The sequence below is a fragment of the Cupressus sempervirens genome, chromosome 8, assembly GCF_028749045.1.
Source record: "Cupressus sempervirens isolate cs-2001-9-10 chromosome 8, ASM2874904v1, whole genome shotgun sequence".
NCBI lineage: Eukaryota > Viridiplantae > Streptophyta > Pinopsida > Cupressales > Cupressaceae > Cupressus > Cupressus sempervirens.
This window is the reverse complement of record NC_143125.1, coordinates 543,806,122-543,831,781: the sequence shown is the minus strand read 5'-3', so window position 1 is coordinate 543,831,781 and position 25,660 is coordinate 543,806,122. Positions and strand designations below refer to the sequence as shown.

Sequence of the window (25,660 nt, the reverse complement as noted above, 5' to 3'; positions counted from 1 at the left end):
CCGGAATTAGAATTTATAAATATTATGAGCAATCGACAAGGACCTATAGCTCAGTGGTAGAGCATCTGACTGCAGATCAGGCGGTCCCTGGTTCGAATCCGGGTGGGTCCTAAGTCATCTCAGATTCAGCTGTTCAATTAGTAAAGTTGACAGTCTAATTTGATTTGCAATTTTGTTTCCTATTTTACTCGTAACACACGAAAATGAACAAAAGAGAGTTCGTCACAAACCTAATTACAGTAGTTTTATTTGCATTAATTCCGTTATGAAATCTCTTCAAGTGATGAGTTTGCAGTGATAAAAATTGAGTAGGCTTTTTTTTGCATTCTTTCCGTTATGAAATCTCTTCAAGCGATGAATTTGCAGATCTTAAATCCTATCATAAAACTAAGTTCATATTTTTATTTTTTTAGCGTTAAATGAAAGTCAATTTTTATTATTTAGTAATAACTTCAGACTTTCTATGTAGGTTAAATGACTACAAATATTACATTTGCCATCAATCAATCAATCAATTCATAGCACAAAATATATTTCTGATTTTGAGTAAGAACGGGATATTTCCTTTTCGGTAGAAAAATATCTCATTGACATTTTTACAAAATTTATGTGTTTCTAATCTAATATTTCTTTTTTGCACTTAGTCAAAGGAATATGGCATGGCCTTTGTCGTTCAATGTTCTTCACTCAACATGGGGAACATCATTATATGTAAACTTTGAGCCTTGTATTTAACGTCACCATTGAATATTCAAATTATATACGACTGGGGAGCCCCAAACAAGTTCCCTCCAAATAAAGGTCACTAGAGGCTCAATATCAAGCCCCTATTTTGTCATTTGAATCTATGGGAGAAAAAGTTCTTCACTCTATGTGAAGATTGGGATTTCTTGTCCGTTACCCTCCTAGATATTTTGAAGTTTTAATTTTTTAGAGCTTCTAAGACGTTAGCGATGGAGCGATAGATGACAAAGAGTTTGTAGAAGCATTGTTCATCTAACAGAGGAGTAATGAAAAAAATGACACCACTATTTGATTCAAGAACAATAGGGAGGTAGGTGACTTACCTCAAGATTTTGAACAAAATCAAACTTTTTAAAATGGAAAATAATAAAATTTGTAATAAAATCATAGGTTATATTACCCAATCTAAAATTTTAAAATTGCAAATCATTTTTAATTTACAGTTCAATTTTAATTTTAAATAATACATAATCAATATTACTATTAAATTAATTTTTTTCTATATATTTATTATTTATAAATGTTTTTTATTTAAATAATTATTTTATTGCTCAAAAGATTTGAAAACTAATAAAACTCTTATTATTTTAAAATTAATTATTATTGAATGTTAGTTATAAATAAATTATTTTTAAAGAATTATAAATTATGTGACCTTTGAGGATGGAGTAAAACGCTGGAAATGGAAGGATTTTAAGGACATGAACCTCCCACCCAAAGAAGAGGAAGATCTAAAAGGAACCTTATCAAATGGGAAATTAACTTTCAATTTTGGCAAGGAGAAATAGATGTGAGATGGAAGTAAGAGCGAGGAATACAACTCAAAGAAGGGGCTATAAATTCCTCAAGTCTCTCCAGATGAGCACAAACGTCTTCCTCCCTACAACATAATGTTGGAATAAAGCGAAGTTTTTCGCCTAGTTAATTTTAAAAAGGAAGGTCATTACCTCACAAAGATTTAGGAAAATGGGATACTGGGACCCAAGTAGATGTCCTTTATGCAAAACAGAGGAAGAATTCATTTACTACCTTTTATTGCATTGCCCTTATTCGATTCAATTCTGGAAATGGCCATGTTCACAATTGGGGTGGGTATTAGCATTTTTGAGAACTATAACAGATACACTACATGCTTGGCCCCTCCATAGAAAGGATAGTATTTATAGCTCTCTATGGATATCTACACCTTCCATAACCCTATGGGAATTATGGAAGGGACACAATCGAAGAATTTTTTAGGATAAGAAGATGAATGTAGAACAACTTCTTATTAAACTTGAGACTTTTGTCATTGAACTTACCAATAGTTGGGTTTTGAAAAAAATAAAGGGGGCCTTAATGTCTCATTGGAATGAGAAAATGAGAGGCAAGTGGATAGGTCTAAAATTACCCCCCTTTATAGGAGTAAGGGGGGACTTCAAAAAGAAAATGAGAGATGTGCCAATGGAAACTACCCAAGGAGGCATGATTCAAATTCAATTTTGACAGAGCTTCAAGAGAGAATCTAGGTTAAACATACATTGGTTGTAGTATTCATAACTTAGAAGGCATGGAGATAGAAAATTTAGCAAGGTATATAGGAATAAAAACTACTAATTGGGCTGAATTAACAACTTTATTTGAAGGACTAAAATTGTATAAACTCTTGGTTGCAATAATGTAGAGATTGAAGGCATCTACAATTATAATAAATACTATAAGGAAATGATCCCTCATTAATTGGAGACTGGACTCAATTTTATCTAGAGCCCTCTCACTATGTCAGACCTTTGACAATATCACAATAAATCATACATACTAGGAGGACAATCAAAGAGAAGATGAATTAGCTAATATAGGTATAGAAGAAGGTCAGACATAAGAAGTCAAAATTTCAATATAGGGTCTCCATCTAAATTAAGGATGGTTTAGATTTTTTATAATTTCAACCATGGTTTTCATCTCATTATCCTGGAGAAGATTCAAGGATCTTTCTTTAGCTTTTACCCACTACCTATATCCTGCATCCCAAGACAATATGATTGGATAGATAGATTTGTTGAGGAAGATGGTGTTGAAGCCTTAGAAAATGAGTTTGAGGTGAATTTGGAGGTTTTGGAATCATCTAGTTTGGACTTGATGGACATTCATAACGATGGGGAGCCTCTTTTCCCCCATTTTATGCCAATAGAGTAATAAATGTTTTTTATTGTTGTATTTTTATGTAACTATGATGGCAAAACACCCTTCAATGTAACAAATAGATAATCACACTTCTTAAGATATATTTTATCAGCCAAGGAATAACTACTTCTCTCTATTAGATGTATTTCCTAATGATGTATATGTATATATATATATTTTTTAAGAAAATACTTTTATCACTTTACGTTTCATTTCTATGCCCTTTTTGTATTAATGTTTCATGACTTTTTAGAGCTTTATCCTTAACATAAGTGCAAGATGTAGTGCTTAAATTACATACATATCTTGATTGGAGGCAGAAGATGGGAATGGAAAAGAATGACCAAGAAGGAAGGTGGAAAAAGCAACTTGGGATTAAAAGTTGATTATCCAGATGTATCTATGTAGTTTATGATGTATCAAAGCTTAGGTCATTTATCTATAATAATAAAAATTATCTTTAAATTAAAATTCAAATATTTTAATAATATAACATATTAAAATATACTATTATTAATAATGATCAAAGTCATAAAATAATAAAATAAAATGTAAAAACTATGCATAACACTTGCATATTCTAAGATAAAAAGATTTGGAGTCTAAGGTGAAAATGCAAAGAGGTCAATTAGAAGACTGAGGTAAAAAAATTATCATTCAAATAAAGATCTTTGGCCCAATAGTTCTAAAGAAATATTATAAAATGTATTTTTTTAAACAATAAAATAATTGCAAATTTTTGTTACAAATAGATTAGTCTTCACCTATAGATAAGTGAAATCAACAACCTAAAAGACTGAAAAAATTTAAAGCAAAAAGTCAATTAAACCACTAGCTAAAATAACAATGTTCAATTACAAACTAGGAAAATATTGCATGAAAATATATTAATACAATACAATTATTAGAGACCATAGGTAAGAAAAATTTGCACAATTCTCAAAGATATATTAATTGGTGTAAAGTGATGTGGAAACATAAGTCTCAACCTAGCAATACTAAAATTATGTGTTCTTGTATTGGTTGGACATAAAAATAGTAAGGAGAAAACTAATTTACATTACAAACAAGAGCTCTTGGAGAGCTACAGTCCCTGCCTTTTGATTTAGACTATGGAAATATTCTATTTTAAAAAATGTATTTAGTAATGAAATAATAGTTTTAGAAATTATATTTTAATCTTTTTAACATATTTCGAATAATTTGACATTATGTGAGTAAATAATTATATATATAATTTTTTAAAAATATGATTATTATATAAGAATTTAATGAAATATATAGAATAAATTTAATTATCTTGATTTCTTAATAAGAATTAGATTTATTTGAAAAAAAAACATATAAAAATTTCTATTATCAAAATAAAAATAACCTTTCCACTCTTACCAAAGCATTTTTATAGTGAAGTTTAAAAAAAGTGATATAAAATAATTGTATTAATAATTTTATTTTATTTTTTACCACCACTTTTATTAAACAAATTCTTTTATTTTCATATTCTATTGCAACAAAGCAAGTAATCGTTGTATTGATTCATATGCATTGTTAATCATATAGTTTTAGAAAAAGTCAACTTTAGGACCCATGCCTATTACTTATCTAATCGGATGGAAAACTTTCACCAGCACGCTTCCTAAAAAAAATTAAATACAATTGATAGACAATAAATTCATTCTGATATTTTGTTATTTTTCTTTGTTTTTTGTTTCGAATAAATCAGATTTATGCCCAGGAAAATTGCTTTCAACCAATCAAAAAACTGGAATTTGTCTACTATAATTCATTTTAAAAATAGAATCTTAGGAAGTATGGAATTCACGTTTGTTTTCTTGACAAAAAAATTAATAAGAGGGGGTCTAATGGGAACATTAGTTCCCTGCCTTATATATAAGGCAGGGACTAATAAATTCATAATTTATCTCAAATTTATATATCTCACTTTATCAAGATAATTAAATGACAGTCTTAGTAGAATAGTTTAATGCCAATTAGTTATCTATATGACACTTTTGAAAGTAGATGTCTTTTGTTTTTTTGCTCTTTAACCATAATTTTTCATATATGAAGAAGATGAAGTAGCTCGAAAGCACTTGTCACAGTGTTTTCATATCGTTGATGGATTCATAGAGGGCCAAAAAAAAATCATATTTGTTGTATTATACCTAAGTTTTGTGGATTTTGATAGAAATTTGACATCTACTACCATTTAGGCTCTTGAAAATCTATTATGTTATAAAGCTTTCTTCTATGCCTGTCTATGGGGTGTGATTTGAACTGGATATTTGTAAACTTGTGTCAAGACTCAAAAAAATCCCTAGTTGGGATCTTTAGTAAATTTCTTTACTCAATTAATGGTCTATTTTTAATTTTCCCCACTTTTCACTAACTAAAGGGCTTGACTTGGATATTCATCAAGTTGCCCATCCACATTTTCCCGCTTATATAATTTTTTCAACTTTTTTTAATAGGCAGTAGATATGAGTCTTAACCAATATGAGTTCTTTGTTTTTATTTGTTCCCATAGATACTAGGGTTTTTTATTTGCATGGGCCCTGATCACGAGTTCAATTCCTTATTACTTAATTTCAAATCTTTTAGGTGTTCAATTGAAAATATTTTTTAAAGAAAAATCACTTCTAATATCTCAAATAAACTAAAAATCATTTCTAATATCTCAAATAAACTAACATTGGTAAGAGATAATGAGTTTGAAGGATCCATTAATTTGCCTATAATTCTTCTCGTCTTATCAAAATTTTCATGTCCATATTTATACTAGAATGATGTGTTTTCTAGAATTGAATTTGAATCTCACACTCACTCATGCATTGTGATACTATTGTACCCTAGGCCAAAATCCTCTTGTTTTGTTTAAAAGTCTCCATGTTTCGAAAAAGAAACTAAATGGTTTTGATAATATGCCTTTCGAGCCCTAATGTCTTTTTAAATAATTTTTTAATTTTGATAATTTTTTTCCCTTTTCAAGGAATATGGATCTTCAATTAGGCTTAAGTCGATCATCTATTCTATCAGATTCATTTGGTCCATCGATAAGTAGAAATCCCTTTAAATTGGATACAATATCTTATTTAATATTTTACATTAACATTTGTTTTGAGGATTATAAACTAGGTCTTGGCTATTGTAGGTAGATTTGTTCATGACTTATGGCAGATCTCACATGATAATTGAGTTTCAATAAAGAAGAAGAAAATAATTGCTTATTAATTTCCCTTTGTGGGGTGTAGAATGAGGGATATCTCTTTTGTTAGATTTATCTATATATAGGCATTAACAAATGATATGGATGTTATTGCAAACATCGAATTGATGGAAGTAGCTAAAATAGCTATTGGTTGGTGCAAACATTCAGCTATTGGCTAGTGCCTAGTACTTACACCTAGCCTCCCTCATTGGGGCATGTGACACATGAAATTTTAAATTTACTTTACTTATGAAATTATAATTTTAAGTATTTATATATTTAAACTTCCATCAAATTCATCCAACACCTACACTTGATATCATTGATTAAGATACATCCCAACCAAAATTTAATTGTAGCTTACCATTCGAAATCCATTATATATGCATTTAAACGCCTAGCCTCATTCATTGTGATATTTAAAATCCTACACAAGTTATGGTAGCTTACCCATTCAATAATAATTAATGTTCCATTCCCACTTGAACCATCTTTAGAGGGGGGATGTCAGAGAAGAAATACTATCATAGTTTCAATTTGAACCATCCTTAGTGAGGAGATGATTCAAAAGAGATGTCTCTCAAACAATCTAAGAAAGAATTTTATGATTTGATGGATATGGACCTTCATTTAACCAACTTGTATCAAGGATGCACATATAAGTATTCATTAGCTTTGAGTTTTACATTTATCTACTCACTATATTCTATCTCTTAACTGTATTTCTTTACGTACTATGAGAATTATTTTCCTTGATATTGTTCCTTATCTTTAAGGATGTTCTTGCAAGAAAAGAATGATATATGACTACCCTTCAATAACAAGAGGGAGTCTAGCACATATGTTAGAGGTGTTCTTTTGTAATAGAGGGAGAAGATATAAGACATGTTTTAGTTGAATTTTGAGAATCTTGGTCATATTGGTTTAGAAGGAGTAGACTATGGTGAGATAGTTCCTTCACTAATAAGAAAACTATAACAATTAAAAGACTATGATTCATGAGATGAAGTTCCATGTATGTAGGTTGGAAGTCCTTATGTGAATATCTAGATTGTAACATTCCTAGATTAATAGATACTTGTTGAACCAAGGAGCAACATGACTTGCTACTAGGATGTCTGAAGTATGATATTAGATTTAGAGGAAGTCTAACACTTCATAACAGACAACTTATTACTAAGAGGTCATAAAAAATGATACTATATTTCAGAGAGAGTTTAAATTTATGTAAAATTTTGATGTCATATGTGTGATTGCATGACTTTAAACTGCCCCCTGTGTACATCATGAGGAAGTAATGACTTTCAAATGATCATTTCTTGTATTTGCATAATTTATTTAGAGCTGAAGATCTTCCAACAACAATTTTTTTCTATTGTGATCACTAGTAATTTTGGACCTATTTTTCGACAAGGGTTGGTTGATATTTTGATGGGCAATGGTCAAAAAATTGTGTCACTATAATTTTGTTGAAATTTAGACAAAATCTAGGGTTTTCGATATATTGGCGGACAATCCCATTGAAAATTATCAATCTCTATCATGAGGCGGCATAAAACCATTACTAGGAAATGCCAAAACTTCGATGATTAGGAGACTGGTATCGGTGAGCTTGCCTTTCCATTGATGACATGCCTCGTCAAAACTTTGACAATTAGGAGATTGTTATTGATGAGCTTGCCATGCCATTGACAACAAACCTCATTGAAACTTCAATGATTAGGTGATTGATATCAACGAGCTTTCCATGTCATCGATGACAAGCCTTGTGAAAACTTTGACAATTAGGAGATTTTTATCGACAAGCTTGCCATGCCATCAATGGTAGGCCTCGTTGAAAGATCGATGAAACATCATCGAAATCATATGATATTTTGATGATATTGCCATGTCATCAATGAAAATGACCATCGATAGATAGACTAAAGATCATCAAAACTTTGATGAAAAGCCTAGTTTTGTAAAAAAAAATTCATAAAATTCCTATTTGTTTGGTGATCCAAGGTAATTGGTTATTGTCATGCTAGCAACATTAGGAGTGTAAGAATTCTATTTTTTTGGTGATCCAAGGTAAGGCAATTGTTGGTCTATGGGGAGTAAGTGTCCCTATTGATTTAAGAGTGGGGGAATACATTTTCTAGTTTGATAGGTGAATGATGTTCCATATAGTTGTTTTTCATACATTTGACAAATTTAAGGATGCTATTGGGGGTTTAGTATCATATATTAGTTCAAGGGTATGTCACAAGTAGCATCCTTAGGCATAAAGAGAGTCAAGGATTGGATAAATGAAAAGATGTAATGTGGTTGGTTGGGAGAGAGGGAAAGTTACATTTTATTGTCTACATGTTGATAGTGATGGTAATTTTCAATGGACATCAAGGATGGAAAATAATGTGTTTGAAGAGCCCAAGGGTGTTGAAATAGGGAAGGAAAATATGTTTCATGATGAGAGTGTGATAAAAAACTGTGATTGAGATCAAAATTTGGACCTTACAATATGCTCAACAGTTGATGGACTGATCAAAGTTTGAGTGCTTGATGTTTAGGAGTTGAGTTTTGAACAGTGACATTGGTAAGGGTAGATGATGTGAGAAGTTGTATCTTACAAATAGTTGAGAGCTTATCTTTATTTAAACATTGTGTGTAACACCCACTTATAACCAACCAATCTATGCTTGGAGGGGTGTGTCTCTTCGTATCCTTACAAGATATAAGATGGGATTCAAACTCATTTCAAGAGGGGATCAACTAGATATTATCCTTTAAATATTACTACAATTAGAGAAGCCTTAATAACAATCTATCCAATTAGAATAAGAAGGAGAAGACCATCGATTGACATCCCTCATTCAACACCAAACATGCAACAAAACAACATTATGAAAAAATCTTAAAAAAATATTGCTATCAATACTTTCCTTCTAGATCCAAACCATAAATAGATTCAATCCTTACCTGGAATTGTCCTCAAATGATGGAGAAATTCTTTCTTTATCCTACAACTTCAATTTCTAATTTAGTTCTGTTGCTCGGTACCCTGCAACCAAATACAATGAAATCATGATCAATTAGCATTACAAAAGATGTCAAAAAGTTTCAATATATGTTCTAGTTTTGTTGCATTGGTGAGTGTGCTATATGCATATTAAGATCCATAGTGTTATAATTTTTTTTTTAAGAAGACTAAGATAACCATGTTACCAATATGGTTGCAATGAGCAGATCAATTTTAGTGAAGGAAGGTATGATACATTTCAATAAAGGAAACAAAACATTACTTTTAAAAATGTAGAGTGTAGCAATAGTCAAAATAAGGAACTCAACGATATAACTACAATGTAAATAGTGAAGAATCATTGTCTATAGCCACTTAAGCATCCATATGTCTTTGCTTTCTCTCCCTCTCATCTAGAATAAGATTTAACCACTCTGAATCAAGAATTCATGTGCAACAATGTTCCATATGCATGGAAAATAGGTGGAGTTGAAAAAATGCGCCACATTTACATTAATGACCTATATAAAAAATGCAAATATATTGTATTTTTCAGCTCCATTTGATGTCCTATGCATATCAATTGAGATTGTATATTGAACTAGGGCCTCCTTCTACATTTCCTGAAACCAAGAGATTGCCATAGTTAACATCTAATACTATCTCCATTAATTGATCCGCTTAAGCATAATATTCTAATTTTTCTTTGAAACATAAACAATAAAGCATATCCAACATATTAATTGCAAATTTCTCTTGAATATATTCACTAACAGGATCAATTCATAGATAGAAAAAAAAGTGTTGCAATGAAGAGTTTAAGTGTTGCTTCAATTACTTTAGATAACTACAAAATATAAATAGAAGACAAACAAATTATCAGGATTAATTACAAGATTCTCAACAAGGTATGTAAAGTCATCATAAATTTTGGTTACATTCAATGTGGTAGGTTTAACAATGTATAAAGGGACTTGAAATTGACTTCAAGAAGAGAGGAATCAATTCTCAACTACTTACCCCTACTGTCCCATGACAATTGCTTACTTTATGGGGGATAATGGTGCAGGAGCACCCCATTTTTGGCTTGCAAGACTCAATTTTGGGTCAAAGGTATGGAATAAGGGTTTCTCAATTAAGCATCTCATCATCACCAACATCAAAATTAAAACAATAGTTATTTAAGAGATCTTATTGGAAAAAACAAGTACCTTCCCATTAGAAGCTTCATTAATGACCCAACTATTGAGATACCTAAAGAAAACCCAACATATGGAAGAGCATAGTTAGCCTAAGTTAGTCAAAGAGGAAAGACTAGATAGGAGAAAGAGCACATGGATGAATCAAAATAAAAAGATGATTAAAAAGGGATGTTAACATTCAAGAGTGTCCAATTAGCAATGAAAAAATAAGGAATTTTGTACAAAACAATTTTAGAAGTATCATATGGTCAAAGTAAAATAGATGAGCCAAATTAATATGTCAAAGAATTTAATCTCATAGATGATCATTAGGAAAAAACACTTATAGGAGAAAATATTAAATGATAAGCAATAGTTGATACCAAAAGGAAAGTGGAAAAATGACATGTACCTATTCTGCAATATGAATGTTGTTGAGACCAAACATCATTTTATCATGGAATGTTTGACTTACAACAACATTAAAATCCAGTTACGTGGATACTTTAGAGGTAGGCAACTCAAACTACCTATTTCAAGAAAATTAATTAGGTAGAATTGTAAACCCAATGAACAATATCCATAGTTAGAGAGCAATTTAAATAAGAAGTTGCAACTGATGTAAATGTCTCGACTTCCTATCCAAAGGTGTGTACTAGTTTACAAGTTTCATAAGTTGCTTTAGCCTCATTGATGTTATTAAAATTTTACATTTCATTTCATGTCAATATTATTAGAGATTAGTCTAGTATAAGAGGATACTTCCACTAAAATCATCATATCTCATATGGCAAGAAAAAATCCCCGATTAAAATTTGTTCACTGTCTTGGTTACTTGGTTATTTCTAGGTGGTCAAAGGTAGTCAAAGGTGGTCAAAAAACCATAATATGGTCACAAGAATTAAGAAAGGTGGAGTGAGGTGTAATAAGGTTTTAAAAACCATAAGACATGCACTTTTTCTCCATTGGTGGCAAGGAAGACAAAGTTGTCATGCAATTGTCAACTTTGCAAAAAATGAAAAAATTGAAAAGTTGCAATGTTGCAACTTTGGAAAATAGGTAGGATGTTTGAAAAAATAGTTATTTTTCACCTTCCTTAAGTTGTTAACCATCTTGAAATCGCATATAATCCTTTTCAAAGGCAGTTGTACGGGCTGGAGACAAGAACTCTCTCAAACTGAATACCAAACTGAGTTTTTGATAGTAAAAATGTTGTATTTGCTTGTTGTTCATGTATGGGAAAGTTTATTGTAAATATAAGTCAGATATTATTGTTATAAATTTTCTTGTATAGGTATTATTTTCCCTCCATTTATTTATGTATATATTCCATTCAATTTGCTAAGTGCTGCCAGTTTTTCCTTGTAACTGGACAATTTTTACAAAATGTAGTCTAACTCTTATCACCATGGTTGAAAACTCATGAAACCTCTGAGGAAGGAGGTAGAATCAGTATAATTTAAGATGAAAAAGGTTGGAGTTAGTGACAGTCAGTTTGTGAATTTTTCCAACAAGCCCTAGGCGGATTGATGGTCAATCCAACTTGAGATGAATGAAGAAATGTGCCTGCCAAATGTATAGGAAGCAAGATAATTGCATGGTTTCTTTTGCAGATGAAAGAGAAATGAAAGGAGATTCTTAACTAGCAAGGGAAGGTTCCACAAATACATTGAAGGGTGTTACAAATTCATTTGATGCATGCAACCAAGAAAGGCTTCAAAACCCTTATAAACCCTCCATTTTGGGGTTTGTGCTATATGGACAGAGTTGGGAAGTCAAACCTCTAAAATACCATGCAATGTCAAAATGGGTATCCTGAATGGTGAATAGGTTGGTAAATTTTAAAGAAATTTTACAAATTAAAGCCCAAAAACCTTGTTTGGAGGGCTAACTACAAAGGGCTACTAGGAAGTAACCAACTAGTTTAGAAATCGATAGAGAAAGGGAGTTTGGGGTAATTTTGACCGTTCACTATAGATCAAAACCAGTTTTTAAGATCTAATTGAAATTCCTCTAAGACCTTGAAAAGAAAGGAGAAATTTCAAGCAATTTAGGATAGAGAAACCATGTTGGGAAAATAAGGCAATTTTTGGGTGTTGTAAAGGGCCGCATTATAAAGTTGAGTAAAGGGTGCTAGGTGGAATTTGGTGATGACCAAAGGAGTAAATTAGACATGTCTACATCAACATGGAAGAAATGATAGTCATTAGTGACTATGGTGAAGTTCTTCATCCACTTGATGATGGGACCATATATTGGTGTTTAATTTTGATAGGTTTAGTTTGAGCTTCACTTGGTTTCGAGAATCCTTTCATATTATCTACTTAACAAGATGAACCATGTGAAGGTGGAAGCTCATTTCACCTCCCCCCTATAATTACTTTGAATTCCCCATTAACAATTAAGTAAATATTTCATTCATTCATTTAAGAACTATATCATTGAATCATTATAATCACATAACATTAATTAACACAACATACAATTAATTAATACGTATAAACAATCATCAATAATTCATGAACACATCAATCATTATATTCACATAATACTCATTAACATGTCATATAATTCATTAATACATATAAACATCCATCAATAATTTGTGAACACGTCAATAATTATAATCACATAACAATATTCAATAACATGACATAAAATTCATTAATAAGCAACATTCATAAAAAAATCATCAACACATTCATCATCAAACAAGGTTTTTAACATTCATTTCTTCTTTTGTTTTTTCTTTTGTTAAAGATAAATGCTAATAGGCACATTGTGACTATCATCAACATTCTCTTATGGCTCTTGTGGTTTTGATCTTATGACATGAGGCTTGCTCTTCTTTTTCGAGGACAAGGTTGATGCGCCCCTACAACAAGAAATAAATGGGTTTGATTCTAAAATTTTTTAAAATGTTATAAGTATTTCATTAATCTTAAGAACACAACATGGATTTTTCTTTACTTGGTAGTGCCACATCATCTACTATCACATTGTTTTCGACCCCAACCTTAGCATGCTCAACACTAACATCATGCTTGATTCCAATGTCACCATGACATTTTACATACTAAAAAATTATCACATAAAGGTTACACCAATTATAATTTAAGATGTTAAATTTATTAAAAATTATATAATTAATTTTCAATATAAATTCAATATGTACCTCTATCATTGTGATGCACATCAAGGCCTTCGTCATGTGTAGGATCTGTGCCTTCATCATCATGAGTAGGATTTGTGTTGGGAGTAAAGGGCTACAATGAAATGTCATGCACATTGTTATCATTGTTTGAAATTAACATCAAATGGATTATTTCTAATGAATTTCTCAATTTTTGTTAGTATTCATTAGGCCTATTTACATGTGTGTGAATTGATGCACCCAAATATTCTACATCTCTTTGGCCACTAAAATCTATGTGCTGGTGGGAAACCACTACTTTATAGCCATTCTTGAAGCCAATTTGTTTGTCCTCTTCTATGCATGCTAGATTATATTCAATGCCTTGCATTTTTTTCATAATATTGTCAATATTGAATGTATTTCTTATTTGTAATTTTATATAAAAAAATTGATATAAAATTTCATTTACTGCTACTTACAAGTCATGAGTGGATTTTCATTTATCCACTAGAGCCAAGATGGTGTTGACCAACCTTATCTTTCCTAGCTTGTGTAGCCGTTGATGTGTCCTACAGCCTATATATGTAAACTTTGAAATATGTTAGATTATATAAATATAAAGATCACTAATAAGTGCATAATTACATTAATACTACCACATACCTATTTTTGCCAGGTGGTGGGTTAATTCCTTTATCTCTTAGTCTTATGATTGAAAAAAGATGCAAAAATTAGATGTTGTAACATGCAGTAGGATACAATTAATTTTGATAAACATCTTACTTGGAATCTTGAGTTATGTGGTGCAACACAAATACAGACTTCGCAGTCTTAGGTCATAGAAGGTTATGGCGGTCTGCATATGTAATTATTATGTCATCTAGGAACTCATAACTTTTATTCCGTCCCTGTAATCCATCTTTATAAAACTCTAGTTTCAAAAGTTTCAAATGCATAATTTTACCCTCAAAAAAAGCTACAGAAAACATGACCAGTAAGGAAAATAACAAAATGTATGTGATACAGGTTATTGATTCCTCCAAAGTAGCTCACCTATGTATGAAAATGTGCAATTTCTGGTGCTAGGCTGACTAGTAGTTGTTATAGAATACATCTCATAATAAGTCTTCATGATATCCTCTGCAAGCTTCAGATTTTCTATGTCCTCGATAGTCATTAAACCTTCTTCAATTGCCCTTTGTTTTGTTAGGCCTCTAGTTGCCCCAAGTGCAAGGGTACTAGGAACATACCTTCAAATACAATTACAAGAAAAATTGTTGGGTTGTAATAGAAACAACTAATCAATGTAACATGAAACATGAGCAAGCAACTCATTTACTCGATTCTTAAGTTCTTAACAATGATGATGAAAGCATGACATCGATTCAATTGGGAATCAAGAAAAGAAACTACAATCAACTCTTCCATCAGTTAAATTAGACTATATACTGAGAAAACATAATAAATACATAAGTCAAAAACCTCAATTGATAACAATAAGTCATAGTCACATAATTAATAATAATAAGATTAGGTATCATAACAATTGCATAGAGTTCATCTAAAAAAAATTCCAAAATGTGTATATGATATTTATTAACAGTTTGTAGGACATCTTCAGGGATTTGGTTTTTGTGAATGCTTAAGCTCAACATCCTTTCTTGCAATGATCTCCTTCAATTTGCAAATCTATTCCTTGAGATCTCTAACATCTTTGCTTTCCTTGTTGCTACATGCAACACCTAGATCCAAGCTAAACACTTTGTTTGCAAATCTTAAAGTTTTGATTGTCTCTGAGTGAGTCAATTTTTGGATTGAGATGTGCAAATATGAATTCCTTTACTTGGCCACCCAGGGAATCCTAAAGAATTTGGGTCAATTTTCTATTACAATATGGGACATGTGCACTCTTATTAGCTAAAGAAAATATAGTATCCCAAAGAGCATAGAGAGATTTGTGTTTTGATGAAAATAGCTATTTATCACTCAAGTCAAAGAATCCTATTGTAGAATTGCACTCCTAGGGCTTATTCATCACATGGAAATATCCATTGATCGATCTAGGCCTTGGTCCTATTTGAATTCTTGAAGACATTCTCATTTTTGAGATTATCACTACAACTATAGCAATGAGGCATCAGATATTAGGGTATCTTTCAAAGATTGCAGTTTGGGAAGCTTGAAGTAGGGTATGATATTGCTATAGCATATAGCAAACGGATTCATTTCTGTGCGAAGAAGACTCATTATTGATATGGCGATGAGTGATAGAATTAAATTATTTCTATAACTTATATCCATGTATCTCATCAGTGAGTGAAGGATATGGAATTTCAGTATGGCAATGAGCGATAAGTCTTCATATATCAATGTATGTTATAATGATCATGATCTATCACTGAGCGGTGAGAGCACAAAAAGGATATAGTGATTAGTGATGAAACTTGGAGATCCCTGTAACTTATAGCTATGGATGATTGCATTATTAAAAGGGCATTTCTATGAGTTGCAATGATAATTTGAATGTGATCACTAATCACATTTTGTGTTATGGAGATATAGCTATCAATGATGAGCTATGGGATATCACTATATGTTATAGCGACATTTCAAGTGTCAATATTGAAGCCTAAAGTTTTAATATCACCATTCCTAATAGAAAGAAGGTGTATGAGAGATCACAAATGATGGGTTTCTAGTATAATGATAACTAATGGTGATATCATCATTTCTATAGCGATAGATATGAAGTTAAAATAAATTTTATATTTGTGAGAACAAGTTATAGCGATCATAATTTTATATATTTATATTTTTGAAATTTGTAGTGATCAAATGTTTTAATATGTTTCATTAGGTGTGGAAATAAGTGCACAGAATGACTTCTGACAGCTAGTTTATTAGCTACAATAATAAAAAATGGCTCTATGTTTCAATTCGTGTGAAAATTAAATGCACGAATGAAATCTATTTGGTAATAAAAGACAGTCAATGCTAGTTTGAGCTCACAAATTCTTAAAGGAAAACTGTGAGATTGTTGTTTGTATTAAGTTTTTAGAGAGAGTTGTACTTAGAGAAAGTTTTAGAAGGTGTCATGGAGAGTTCTGGTTCTACACAGAAGAGGAAAGCTGAGAAAGTAAAAAAGGGTAAAGCTGATAAGAAGAAGAAAGAAGATGATGATGAAGTGCCACTAAGGAAATTGAATGAAGACCCCATTGAACGTATGGCTTTTATAGGTGTTAAGTCAAGAATCAAATAATTGAAGACAAGTATAATGACATTGGATATATATGGACTAGGACTAGGGGTTATAAGCTCTTTTTATATCATTATGTGAGGAGAAATCACAAGGCACCTATCTGTCATCTTTGGAAGAAGAATTTAGGAAAATTGGCAATGCTAAATGTGTTTGTGAATATGGAGTTACTCAAGGTCATTATAAGAAAATATAATGCTAAAGACAAATGCATATAATATAATGATGGGGAAAAATTCATGAAGATATCTATTGAATCTCTAAATGAAGCTTTTAAACTCACTAAAAATCTAACTAAAATGTTGTCATTCACAAAATTGAAAAATGAGTATGAGAGGTTAGATATTTCATATGTGCAATGGAAATTGATGTTGCACAAAATAGAAAAGGAGCCTCTAACTGCAATAGATGGACCTCCATTCAACATCAAATTGTTTAAATACATACTTAAACATGACATACTAGTCATGTGGACAAGTAGGAGGGATGGAAGCACCTAATTTGATGGAAATTGGGCACATGGTGTTAGCATCAAACATTCAAATGCTGGAGCCCAAACCCTATGATTACATAGAGTATTTTGTTGATAATATTCATACTTCTTTTGTTAACTTTGAAGATGTTGAGTACCATACTTTTAAAAATTATTCCTTTCTTATGAATATGGTTTTATATTTTGGGCAAATGAGAGGATTTTGGGGTGAGGGTTTGAATTGAATTTGAGGGAATCTAATGGGGAAATGAAGCCTATTCAAATGTGGACACCATTATGGGATTATAGGTTTAGTGCTTGTTGTTACCTTAAATTTGAATATCATTTTGTTCAACCTTTGTACACTTTGTTTGGACAACAATCTTTTCCCTCAATCAACCTTGATATTAAAAGATTTTTAAGACCTAAGGACAATGGATTGGCAGACTCAATTGGGAAGACTGGTATGCATATGATTACTTGTATCAAAGTATTTGGGTTTGAAGGAAAAAAGGCAATAAAGATTACCAACATCAGTGCTTGATAGAATTACATATCTAGAAATTGTAAGGCAAATGTTTGAATCTAGAAAACAACATTTTAGAGGTAAACAAATAAAGTAGAATTTTCTTCCAATAACTTTATCTTTTGGAGACTTTATTATTTGTGCAACTAAGTCATATGAAAAGATTGGAGAGAAATTGTAGAATGAATATCACATGTACACCATGGATTCCTGGAGTCATTATGATCCAGAAGGATACATTCATGCCTGTAGGAAATCATAGAAATTGGGTGATTATATTCAGCAAGACATTGAATATGAGGAAGGTTTCAAGAATTTGGAGTGGGAAGAAGTACTACAAAAGGTTCAGGAACAAAATAAGGAACTAGAAGAACAAAGGGAAAAATCCAAAGAATAGTTTAAAGACATCATTCTGAAGATTCTAGATTCTCCTGTTCCAATTTTAATAAATATAGACAAGTCGGTACTTCAGCCCTTAGAGCATGATGTGTAGATCCTTGCAAGGATAAATTTTGAGAAGGATGAAAGACTTTTAGAGTCAAGAAAATTTGTAAATGATGATGCTTTTATCAAATCCAAAGAGTTTATGGTTTCTTTGTATAGACATAGAGGCAAATTATTGAGACAGAATATCCAAAATATCTCTCTCGAGAATGAACAAGAACTGATGACAAATTTGAAGGAAGATATCAAAAGGGAAGTTGAGCATATGAATCTGGCAAGAAGAAGGAAACTATTGAATAAAGCAGGGGTGATGGTTCTACCTAGTTGGGATTTGAGTGCATCATACATTTTTGATAGTTAAATTAAATTTTCTAAAGAGGATATTGAACTTGATGTACAGGGAGTCAAAGATGTCACAATTGGTTCAAGATTTGTAGAAAGAGAAAAATCAATGTTGTTGTGGGCCTTATACCCACCACACAAGATCCCACAAATTATTGATGTTGATCTAGATTTTGGTCATTTGATGACACTAAAATTAGGGGTGATAGAGCCTAACAAGGTTGTAGGTATGCAAGTGGACTTGGCATTGTTTAATCAAGCAAGTGTGAAGCAAGTGACATTTGAGAGGGATAACTGGAAGATATTATATAAAAATATGTTAAAGTTAGGGCAGCCTCAAATGCAACCAATGATACAATCATTTGATTATGCTTTGAGAATTGAATTAAAGAAATTTCAAGAAGAGAATGCGAAATTGAAAGATGTTTCAATGATTAGAAGAGAAGTCTCTAGCACTTTGATCAGAAATCATTTTAAGAAGTTGCTTGAAAAATTAGGTTAGGTTTGGGATATTTAAATTACTTATAAACCCCTAGCTTTGAGACATAATGAGATATATAAGAGCTTGGACAAAGAAAAGAATACTCTCAAAGAAGATGAAGATATTTAGGAATCAAAAAGGTTGATTGAGGATCAAACGACATATTCACAGGAATTTAAGTTTTCTTTTAGGTTAATGGATGAATTGGTTACAAAACAAAAAGTTATATCTTGGCAAGATGAAAAAAGGGACACCATTGACCAAGAGAGATGGATCTATATGTGTTATTTGATGCAGGAATGAGCCCTAGAAGCTACACAAAATGACAACCTAGAGATGTCAAAGGTTAGCATGAAGATGGACTATATATTCAAAATCAAGATCAAGGCAAGAGAAGTAATCAATGATGTAGATTTACAAGGAGATATCAAATATGTAGAACATATCATGCAATGCAATGATTTAATTGAATCATCATCACCATAATAGGCAGCATAAGTCTTTGTTCTATAAACTTGTTTTATGTGAATATAATTAATTGTTAATAAGTCAGTTAATTGTAAAAAATTGTAAACAAAGGGACATACCCTTTCACTATGTAACCAATCCGATGCGTATAATTATAAGGGCTTGATTTAGAATAGGATATCATACCATATAGAATTACTATCAAGACATTGAATATAAAACATCCTAATTGGCTAAAACTATTTACATGCTTATGATAGTAACAATACTATAAAAAAGTAGAGCAATTTATTACTAGTAAATCAAAGAAAAAGGTTAGACAAGTTCCAGTTGTATGCTCATTGTAATCTAATTGAACTTTTATATCAATTTATCTTGTATAGAGAATGCAACAAAATATACTGCATGTTGCATTTTCAAAATTAAAGTATTAAATATAGAATTATCAATATAATAGTATCAGATAATTATGACCTTTATGAATAGTTTAAGATCTTTAATAATTCTATGAATCTAGTACTTCCACAGTTGTTCCAGTCATATTCAACATTTTTTTTGGGACAAATTCATCCTTTCAAGTCTTCAGTCACTGATTTTGGTGCTTCCATCTAGATGCAAGATCGAAAATGAAGCAAGTGGTAAAGCTGTTGAAGTTGGAAGGTCGAGTAATTGATCTTCCTCTAGAGATTCATACCTATACCATAGAGTATCATCCCATCATTCTAGACCTAGAATGAATGAAATTGATTAATTAATGAAGGTATGTTAGTTTGATCTTCACTTGGTTTTGAGAATACTTTAATATTCTCTACTTAACGAGGCAAACCATGTGAAGGTAGAAGCTTATTTGGCTTCACCCCCCTCCCCCTAACATCAATCTAAATTCCCCATTATCATCTAATTACATAATTCATTCATCCATTTATGAACTATAACATTCAATCACATTACATTCATTAAAATGATATACAATTCATTAATACAAAATACCAATCAAGAATTCAGTAACACATAAAAATATTGATTAACATGACATAAAAATCAATGTTAATATGAAACATTCATAGATAATTACTTAAAACAACATTCTTTCATTATCCAATAAAGTTTATCAAACAAGGTTTATCAAAGAGCATTTAAAAAAAAATCATTTCTTCTTTTTGTTTTTCTTAGCTTTCTTAAGGAAAAGGCTGATAGGAGCATCAATATCTTCCTAATTCTCCTCCTTTTGTGGCACGTGTAATGTCAAATTATGATGCCTCCTCTTGAGGAGCACAAGGCTGCTACACTAAAGGAGGCTCTATTGCAATAACAAGTGAATGGGTTAAATTCACATACTCTTTTTCTTTTTTTACTGTTACAAGTATTTCTTTAACCAGTAGAACATACCATGCATTTTTCTTACCTAACAATGCCACATCATGTACAATAACATTTTGATCCACCACCACGTTAACATGTTGAACACTTTGAACATTCTCCACTCCTTCACCATGATGTTCGACATGTTCTAAAGTATTGAAAAGAAGGTTACACATCAAATTGCAATTGAAGATGTTAAATTGTATTCATAATTGCTTGATTAATTTCCAATAGAATATTAATACCTCAACCACTATGATGCACATCATGGTATTCATCATGCACAGGTTGTATGATTGGATTTGAAGGCTATAGTGAAATGTTATGCGCATTTTTATGCAGTCAATTTATGTTGGAAACTAACACCAAAAAATAAAATTTTCAACTATTCAATTTGATTTAGTTTTCATTTGACCAATTTACCTATGTCTCATTTAGTGCACTAGATTCTTGGGTATGGCTTTCAGATTCTTGGTGTAGGCATCTAGCCACAACTTTATAGCCTTCTATGAAGACAATTTTTTTATCTTTAGCCATGGTCTGGACATTGAATTCTGTGCCCTATATATTTTGCTTAATATCATCAATTTTGCATGTATGATTTGATTAAACAAAATTGTTTGTAACATTATATAAGTTTTTTTTACATGAAATTCTATTGCTGCTACGTACAAGTCAAGAGAAGATTCATATAGCTACTAGAGCCAAGTTTGTGTTGGCCATCCATTTGTAGTCTCACTTTTGTAGCTTTTGATATGTCTTGTAGTCTATGAAAAGTTTGAAACATGTTAGATTATATATTTACAAAGATCACTAATTAATCCATGATTACATTCTACTTAATGCTATAATGACATACCTTCTTTTGCCCTTTTCTAGTGAATTTCCTTTACAATGTAGCCTTTTCTCTTTTTCATCTTCTATTATTTCATTCCACTCCATCGGTGGAGTCATAGGATGCTCGTACTTTGGGTTATCGTTTAGACCACTTCTATATTGGTCCCTCGCTGTCTTTATATGTTTGGATTCTCTTTTGAGAAGTAGGCCACTATCAAAAATATTTTTTCCAAAAAGCTCCTCAAAAGATGTAATGAGCTATTTTTTTAGGACCCTGTTCATTCCATCTTTAAAAATAAAATAAAATAGTTAGATCAATAACTTTAATATAGTACAATAAATGGAAGAAAATAAAAATATTGTAATGATGATACGAAACTACATACCTTTTACATATGGTGGGTCCAAATAGCTTTAATGTCATTTCAAAAATCCCAAAATTTATCATTCAATAAACTCAATTCTTTTCCCTTTTTGTTTGGAAGGTCAAAGATGTAAGGTTTGGAAGGTGGAAGATGGAGATGATGTTACAAGATCAAGTTTCGAACTTCAAATGAGATCAAGCTACACAAGGAGTGCTTCAAGTTTGAAGACATCCAAATGAGAGGAAGATACATCATCAAAATGTATTTCAGGTTCAAGATCAAGCCATGTATAATCACAAGAATACATATTCAAATATAATCAAGTTCAAATTAGATTGAGATACAAGTTCAAGATGCAAATTCAAGTTAAGGCATGAGAAATATCTCAACAAATAAAGAAGACTTGCAAGATGAGGCATTTGAGAACATGGGCTAGCACATTCATCCTCAAGAACTTGGTAATTTCAAAAGAGATAATCCTTTTGTACTTTCACCCTCTTCAATGATGATCTTTTCTTTGCCAGAAAAAGAGGATTGCTCTTTTTCACTAACTACATTTTTAGAAATAAGGGATTGAAAAGACACACCCTCATCGAGTTTTACTATCGATTGGATTCTTTGAGTTTTATTCCTAAAGGGTACTTTTGCTGCCTTTGATGTTATAGGAGGTTTTGGAGATGTTTCTTGTACATTCTGTCTTTTCTTCTTATAAACCCTAGGAACTATAGGAGAGCTGGTATTTGGGGAAATTTTAAGTTTCCTTTTACCCTTATCAAATGTTGGTCTTGACCCAAAGGTAGAAGCTATGAGAGTGGAAATTGAGGCTCTTTGTGACCTCCTAGTTCTTGTTGAGGAAGAGCTAGGGTTTGCATGGTTTTCCTGAGGTTCTCTTTCCTTTTCAACTTTCTCTGTAGGTTTTCTAACAGAGTTTTGTACTTTATTTTCAACAAAATCATCACAAAACATCCCAAGTTGTTCCCTAAGGGCTTTTTCTATGACGAGCTTAATAAAAAAATGATGTGAAACATCCTTTGAGGTTCCTTTTTGTATTGTAGTGGCTCTTTTTAACAAAATGTGATACATAAAATGAGGAAGATTCAAAGGGTAGTCATCATGTCTTAGGCAGCTCACAAATTTGAAATGCATGGAATGCAAATATGAATGTCTCCCCTCACAAGTAAGATATCTCACAATATAAGTAGCACATTGATTAAATGGTGTTGGTAAAGATGTGCGAATTATACCTTGTTTTTACTCTATTTGAAGTTGTGGGTCTGTATGCACTATAAGTTGGGCTCTGGCTGAAACTACATCTAATGCATCTGAAAACTATTCTCCTTCCAGTGGAAATTCCATTATATCTGCTATAATTTTGGGTGAAAATATAACCCTTACTCCTCTGACTGTAGCAAAACCATCCCTCAACATTTTCAAGAATGCTAAGGAAAGCTCCTCATTCCATGTAGATAGTTTGAACTTGTAATTCATCCACCCCTTGGCTTGAAATATAGGTAGGCAAACTAGGTCTCCCAATAATGTTGTATGGTCAGTTGGTTCTCTTCTTAACAAACCACCCCCCATTGTTCCTCTAGAGTGATTACAGGAGTTTTTTCAAAAATGGAAAAACTTGCAACATATGAGAAGATGAGTGATAGCACTTGTTTTAAGCAATTGATATTTTTAGCATTTAAGATCACTTAATTGCTTATTAATTACCTTACTTGGAACTCATACTTACCAACTTCTAAAAGGTGTGTGACATAAAGGTGATCATCACATCACATTATTCTCTTATGATCATTAATGGAAAGGAAAAAATATGTGGTGACACATAAAGAATAGCATAAACATTGACATTTAATTATAACAAACAAAAAAAAGGAAATATAATACCCTTCCCCCCAACTAAATTAGGCAATAGCTCTTGCAATTTCTAGTGACAAAGGTAACTAAAAATAGATCAACATATTAAGAAAAAGTTTAAAGTTGAGTATGTGTACAAACCCATGAAGTCATGTTGTCATTTGATACCATCATGCAAGTTGATGAAGGGTGAGGTGAGGTGGAATTATTATGGAGAAAATACTTTCACAAAGAAAGTAGTTTATTATGATGAGTGAAATGTTTTTAGAGAGAGGACGACAGATGAGCGGGAAACTCATTTGCAATTGTTGGATTACTAGATGAGTAGAATTGTGGTACGAAATCTTGCTGACTAGACGTCTTATGGTAGAGTTTTAAATGATGTCCATTAACAAGGAGTTTGAAGCGAATAGGATCAATGGTAGAGAGTTACACTACACCATTCTTAAACACATAAATGCTTTTGTACGGTCCAAGCCAATGGGTTTGGAATTTTCTTGAATTTTGCTGATAATGAGAATCATACAGGAGGGCCCAGTCTGCAACAAAAAACTTCTTGTCACAGATGAACTTATCATGCCATTTTTTCTACTATTGTTGGATTATCTCTGTATTGTGGAGGGCATATCTACGGTATTCATCAAGGGCATTGAGCTACAGTAACCTATCTTCTTGAGCCTTTAAAAGATCAACATCTAGCTCTAAAGTAGTTTTTAGAGTCTTGTGTTCAAATTCTATGGGCATAGAAGCAAATTTACCATAAAGTAATTCAAATGGAGTAAATCCAGTGGTGCTCTTCCATGTAGTTTGGTAAGCCCAAATTGCTTCAGGAAGCTTGGTAACCTAGTCATGTTTGTGAATAGCAACTATTTTAATGAGGATTGCTTCGATTTCTCTGTCTGTGATTTCTGCCCGACCATTAGCTTGAGGATGGTATGGGGAAGATGTACCATGATGGATCATGTACTTCTTCATGAGTTCTACAATTAGGCTTGATGTGAATTGAGCTCCTTTATCCGTGACGATTTCCTTAGGTACTCAAAATCTAGTGAATATGCATTCATATAGAAAATCAGCTACTTTGTGATCTCATGCATGTGTCATAGCTTGTGCTTCAACCCACTTAGTTGCATAATCAGTACATACTAAAATGTATGATTTTCCATTAGAAGAGGGTTCTATTGGAGTGATAAAATTGATACCCCATTTTTCAAAAGGTGTGACTACTACTTGTGGCTGTAGGGGCATTTCATCAGTTTTAGTGGGCCTTCCCATGCATTGGCATTAATCACCTCGCCTTGTATACTTTTGTTGCATCTTTGTGGGGAGTAGGCCAGTAGTATCTAGTTTTTAAAATCTTATAGGCTATTCTTTTTGCTGCAAAATGAACCCCACATGGTTCATCATGGCATGCCCTTACGTCATAAGTTTCATCTTCCCTTACACATCAATGACGTACTTGATCTGGTTCAACATAGAACATCAATCTAGTTATCCATGAGAAATTGAAACTCTTTTCCACCAAGAGATAGTACTGCTTAGGTGTAAAGTGTGGTGGCCTTTTTCTTGTAGCAAGGTAATTTGCTATATTTACAAACCATGGGTTATAACTTTCTATTGAAAATACATGCTCATCAGGAAAACTGTCATCTATGGCTATAGGATTATCAAGTACTTGAAGTCATGATAGAAAATTTTCTACTACATTGGCTTGACCTGGTTTATTTATTATCTTTACATTAAACTCCTGCATGAGGAGTAGCCAATGTGCTAATCTACTAGAGATGACAGGTTTATTCATTAAGTATTTTATA

The 25,660-nt window shown here is 31.8% G+C and overlaps 1 non-coding gene and 1 pseudogene across 1 annotated transcript; both read left to right on the top strand.

The window, feature by feature from the left end:
* Nucleotides 1–25,660, top strand: part of LOC149543594 (uncharacterized) — a 60,894-nt pseudogene that overhangs the window by 6,163 nt on the left and 29,071 nt on the right.
* On the top strand, nt 40–111 carry TRNAC-GCA (transfer RNA cysteine (anticodon GCA)). Its single transcript has one exon. It is a non-coding gene; the product is annotated as a tRNA-Cys (tRNA).